Raw genomic sequence first — 6239 nt, forward strand, 5'->3', positions numbered from 1 at the left:
TGAATATTAAAAATAATTAATTAATTAATTTGATGAATGTTGGTTACTCATTGATCTTAGGGTACGAGAAAACACAAAGATAGACCGACTAGGGGAAATCCAAGGTATCAATTCTGAGTATTTGACGTATGACAGTAAAACACACCCTTAGAGCAACAAGAAAAATCTTTAAAGAAACAAAAAAAATTCTTGCATATACCAATTCTTAAGGAGGTTAAGTGGGCCTCGTACTCCAATGATCCCCTTACCTCAAGGACTCCTAGAAGTAGATGCCACATTTCTTCAAGCCTCCCAAGGAGTCCTACAATGAAACTAAGGATCCCTCTTACCACCTTACCTAATAAAATAATTACATGGAGATAATTAAGGCTTCAGATGCACTCAAATCTAGGGTATTCCCTATGGCACTAGCAGCTATGCTAAAAAAACTAGTACTTGGCTCTACTAGTAGGCCTATCCATGGTTTTAAAGATTCATCAAGCCAGTTCATTATTCATTTCCTTGCCACATCATATCGAAACCTAAGTGCCTACACTTTTTGATGTAGAAAACAAAAGAGAACTTATGATAGTACGTCCATTGATTTAACATAGAATAATAGAAATTAAAGGCTTAATGAATGAATTAGCTATGAAATAATTTATAGTTGAAGTTAGCCATGAGCATTTGATATATGCTTCAATAGATGATAAACATGAGAAGTTATACCACCTCCGTAAGAAGGTAGAAAGGTAAACCAAGACAGAAGAAATGACCTTATCACACTAGGAAGTTTTTTTATCAAACTTAGGCATAGGTTTGGACTTGACACAAAGAAGGCCTAATTGCCTAACTAGGGGGCACCAGTTGAATAGGGTTGTAGAAGAAACTTAAACTTGGAGCTTCAAATGAAGGGTATCTTTTTCTGTAGTCCTTATAAGCTTAGTGAATTAAGAATGAAAAAGCATGCCCCAATGGTGAGGACCAAAAAAGGCATCAAGTATCCCTTATAATAATAACTTTACTAGCAACCCCTACTCAAAAATGTTGCGGACCCATATATTAATTTGTGTTGTTAGGGAAGGGATCTTTAAGTCCCCTCATTTAATGAAATCAAACCAAGGAGAAGGTGATCTTGGGAAAGATGTGGAGTCCACGGGGACATACGCTATTGAACCAATGGCTACGGTTATCTCAAGGAAACCATTGAAGAGGACCTCAACCGAGGACATTTGAAGCAATTTGTAATTTTTTTGGCTTTCTAATGGAAGCATGATGAAGTAGGATCATAGAGCTACAACACACAAGACAAAGCTTCAAGTAAAAGACTTGTCACAAGAACCATCCATATGATCTTTAGTTTTACTAATGAATAGAAAAACTCTAATTCTAAGAGGAAAGTTATCTGAAGCTTGATGTTAGTAGATTCCTACACGAAAAGGTTTGCAATAGGAAAATGGTGATTAAATTTTAACAAGAAGGATGAGATAATAGTGGTTGATGATGATGGAAATGAACCCCTAGTTGTCATTACTACAATTACAAACATTAAAGTTAATATGATTATGATAGATAGTGGTAGCATAGTGGAAGTTCTACAATATGAAGCCTTTCAAGAGTTAGGCCCTTCTAAATAATAAATGAAAGAACTAGCTCAATTTCTGGCTTCTCTAATCATCCTATTGAAGTCAAGGGCTCAACCCTCTAGTCAACGTGAGAGATGGGAGGCAGACCATTACTATAATGGTAGAATTCTTAGTAGTGGATCAACGATAAGCTATAAAAGTAACATAATTTAATCCCATTCTTAATGTATTTTTGGATGATTAATTATGCAAATTAGTGAATTTCATGCTTCTAATCGTTTAAATTCATGTTTCTATACTTAAAAGAGTATTTAGGAGCGAAAAGAGAAAAAAACGAGCCAAAATCAGACAAAAATAGCTATTTTCAAGATCCACACGGCTTAGGCATTTCCACAATGGCTGGGCACATGCCCGTGTGGCTGGCCACACGCCTATGTGCCAACCCGTGTTGATATTGCACCCTGCATCTCAAATACGGTGACAAACCCAATTTTTAGGCTTTCTGAGCATTTTAAAGTCTATAAATATCAATTAGAAGAAGACATAAGGGGGCAGTCAGAGAAGATCGAAGAAAAAACTCAAAGAACACTATCGGAATCAACTCAGAAGTGGATTTCCCTCAAGATCAAATACCTCCATTTAATTTCTTTCAAAGTTTTATTAAGTTTCTTTATGTCCTATGGTTATCCTAACTTTGAGATGTTTCTATTCAGGGTTACGAACTAAATTCCTTAGATACATAGGGAGGATGAAATTTATGATGAATTTATTATTTGATTTCTGATTTACATGATAAATACTTGACTCTTGTTCTCAGTTATGTATGCTTATTTCCTGTTTTAATATTTATAAAATATTAATTTATGTTTAATGTGCTTATTTCAGTGGAGCAAAAGTCCCTATTTAAGAGTAGATCTAGCATAATTGAGTGGAGTTGCATGCAATCCTAGAATTAGGACGACATAAATCTAATGGATTAGAGTGAAATCTAATAGGGGAATCCATAGATCAAGTTAATGCGACAATAGGGGTTTTAATTAGAAAGAGATTTCAATTAATCAACCTAGAGTCAATTTTTCTTACTCTCGAAAGAGATATTAACATAATTTAGGGATTTCTATGAATCAAAACACAAGTGAATAAATCGTTTAATTTAGATTCATAATAATAGGTGAAGTCTAGGTGCATTATTTCCTAGGTATTGTCTATCTGATTGGTTATCTTTGATTATTTTCCTATTTCATTTTCTGTTGCGTTCTTAGTTAAATTAGTTTAGTAATTTTAGTTTAAAACACATCACCCAATTTGTCGGCTAGATAATAAGAAGACGATAATTACTAGTACTTTTAGTCCTCGTGGATACGATATTCCCTACTCACTGTAGCTATACTATTGTTCGATAGGTGTGCTTGCCTTTGTCATATTTATAGTTAGTTTAGTGATCATCAATCAATCATCGATAAATGCCGTTTTCAAAAAACCTTTGATCAGGAAAGCTAGGTTAACATTGTCAACCTTTCACATGAAAGTGAAATTCCTAACCCAACAAGAATGGGGTACATACAATTCAATAAGAAAATGGCGAGGCAGTGTCGTATCACTTCTCTACAACTAACTAAACAAAACCAATAACTCAAAGTGGGAAATTTCCCTAGTGAAAATAGTGGATAAAGGGCCACAAAAGAAGCTGTTAAGGCCTAAGTGAACTTGATAAACAAGAGCATGATAATTATTGAAAGCCTAGATGGCATTGGAGAGATAAATCAATTCAAAGAAAAACCTGAAGAACAAATCGGAGAGTTACAATTGTAACATAATGAAGCAAAAAGGGTAATCCATATATCCTCTTCTTTGTGTTGGAAAAAATTCGATTCGAAAATGGTTTTCTTACACAATAAAAAAATAAAATTTTGAAAATTGAGCTTGTAACACCTTACACATGACCTAATTGTCGAGTCCGGGTACCAAATGTCACAATTAAAATTTATTACTTAACAACATGACTAACTTGATTTATTTACAAGCTTAAACAACAGCAGATTTAATCTATAATTACCACATAAATTTATCCTACACTCTTAGATATCAACATGTTTGAAAACCTCGAATAAATTTTCTATTATACAAGTTCTAAGGGTCATACAATTATTTTGTGTTACTGAGTATCCATATATATTTACAATGACTTGAAATATTAAAATCTATATAATTTTTTTTGAACCCCGAGGCATAGCCTCTAAGGGTGTCTCTCTATATGCATGAGACAACTACAATGCTACTCCCAGGGGATTGGTGGTATTTGGATTGGTCCCTCTACACAATCCTTGAGTCATTTATTGACCCTACATTCTAGGTAAGACACTCATAAGTTTAAATGAACTTAGTGAGATCCTGCACAATAGTATTCATACAAAACTCTCAAATTTTCGGGTAAATAAAAATTAGTGCAAACAATTCAACTCCCTTAGTAACAAAAAAAGGTCCAATAATTTGACTGGCACAGACGACACCTGTACATTCTTCTTGAACATATTGCTAGTGGATATATCAGTGCGAATTTGGACATAATTGTTCACTTTCGACAACCCCTTTTTTAAGTCCTGTCTTGTCAAACTTTAACTTAGACTGCTATTCTATCTTGTTGGTTTGGCTTATCAAAAGATAGCCACGTCAATAGGTGTACAGATATTTTACAAATTTTGGTAAACTTGTAGACATTTTTCCAAAATGGCAGATTCTTACCCTGATTCCTTTATTCCATGTCAAATCCAAATTCTACTTATTGTATTATCTCTTCATCCACTTCCTTATAGCTTAGCTTGTGAATATACCATTTTTAGAGGGAAACCCATTTACTTTCTTCTTTGTATATGGCCATCAAATATAAGATTCGACGGATATTTAAGCACTACTTTTTCCTTGCAAAATTATACATGTAAGATAGTCCCAACTAGAATTTTCCTTCTTTAAGGTAGTCCAACCATATATTTACTTAATCATGTAATCCTAATAGAATTACCATGAAAAGATAGCCCCCAATGGATTATCTCTTCACTAGATTATGAGTGGTAAACTTTCCATTTATAAGATAGTCCTTAGCAGGTGATCTGCCATAATTCGATGTAGCAAATTTAACTAATTTCCACATTTTAGGAGTTTGAAAACAGACATTTCCCTTAGGTTTTAATTATATTTTTGCAAGTTTTCTTAAAGTTAATAAAATTTGCAAATTAAGTTTTTTATTGACCTTAGGGGCCAAATGAGGCCTAAAGGGGCACTAATGAACTCTGTAAGTGTGCAGAAGACCATTAGAAGGCGTAATAAGTAGATGCTGGTCACTATATCGCAAAATGTAATGATCAATGTTGCTACATAGGGAGAAAAATGGAGAAATCACGAAACTGCCTTTGATGTCATGACATAGGCTAAGGGTGTCGCGACATACCCTTGAAGATATTCCAAGAGGAGTTTGCTGACTCCTATGTCACGACATCGACTCTGGACCGAAACTAACACGAGTTAAGGGGCATTTTGGTTTTCACAATCAAACTTAAATATCAGAAATGTCAACTAACCTTGGGTTAAGGACGATGACCACCATAAATCATAAATAGGCTCCTTTGTCACATTTTATTAACACCAATTACCTAGTTTAGAATTCTACTTTTAATTTTAGTTTAGCTTTTCTTCCTTCTTTGGTTTTAGATTTATTTTCAAGTTGTTCTTTGTTTATCTCGAGAGATCGAATATGTGGAAGACAATCGAACTTATGGATTCATATTCATCTTTAATACAAATCAGTCATTTTCTTAAACTCTATATCAATTCTATACTATTCATGAAAACCATGAGGAACTAATCCCTCTTTGGGGGATTAGCAACTGGAGGTATGATCTATTAACTATCTTGTAGGGTTACTCAATGGATCAGCTGTTTGGGAAAGGAAGAACCTAAAACCCTATGCTTGACAACCCTAGGTGGGAATTAACCCAAAATTGATATGGCCTATCCATGAACACCTTCACCCAACTCGATCTAGACTATGAGGTCAGAAAATAAGTAGTCCTTGTTGACTCATTATTTGAGTGGAAGATCGAAAGATCCTGTTGGGATAACGACTAGTTGATTGATGAGAAAATCAAAGTGATAGTTGATGGGGATTATCAAAGCGAGCTAATCACCCATAATCAGATTTGATTTATTCTATTCTTTGATATCTTGAATTTTATTTCTTTACTTTTTTTATTATTATAAAAATATTAAAAACTCAATTTATTTTACCTTCATACTATAACTAAATTAAAGTACTAATTAGATCTTTCAGTGTTTAAGTTAAAATTGATCTACCACTCGCCTCCCTTAGGTACGATCCTTGGAGTACTCACTTACTCCGTTGTAACTATATTACAGCTGAACCTGTATACTTATGGATATCACCTCACATATCAACATCATTTACTATAGTATTCACACTCTGGACGTTAGTATGTCTGAAGGCAGTTAGTAGGCTTCTCAACGCTATCCAACGAACATTCTCTTTGTAACATCCCACTCGGTGGAATCTTAGAATCCAAATACTGTTCAAAGAATTGGTAGAATAAGATGAGTTAAGAGTGAATGGTATTACAGCTAGTCTTAAGATAAGAACCATTTGGGTGCACCCGTGACGCCTTT

The sequence above is a fragment of the Gossypium hirsutum genome, chromosome D03, assembly GCF_007990345.1.
Source record: "Gossypium hirsutum isolate 1008001.06 chromosome D03, Gossypium_hirsutum_v2.1, whole genome shotgun sequence".
Taxonomy (NCBI): domain Eukaryota; kingdom Viridiplantae; phylum Streptophyta; class Magnoliopsida; order Malvales; family Malvaceae; genus Gossypium; species Gossypium hirsutum.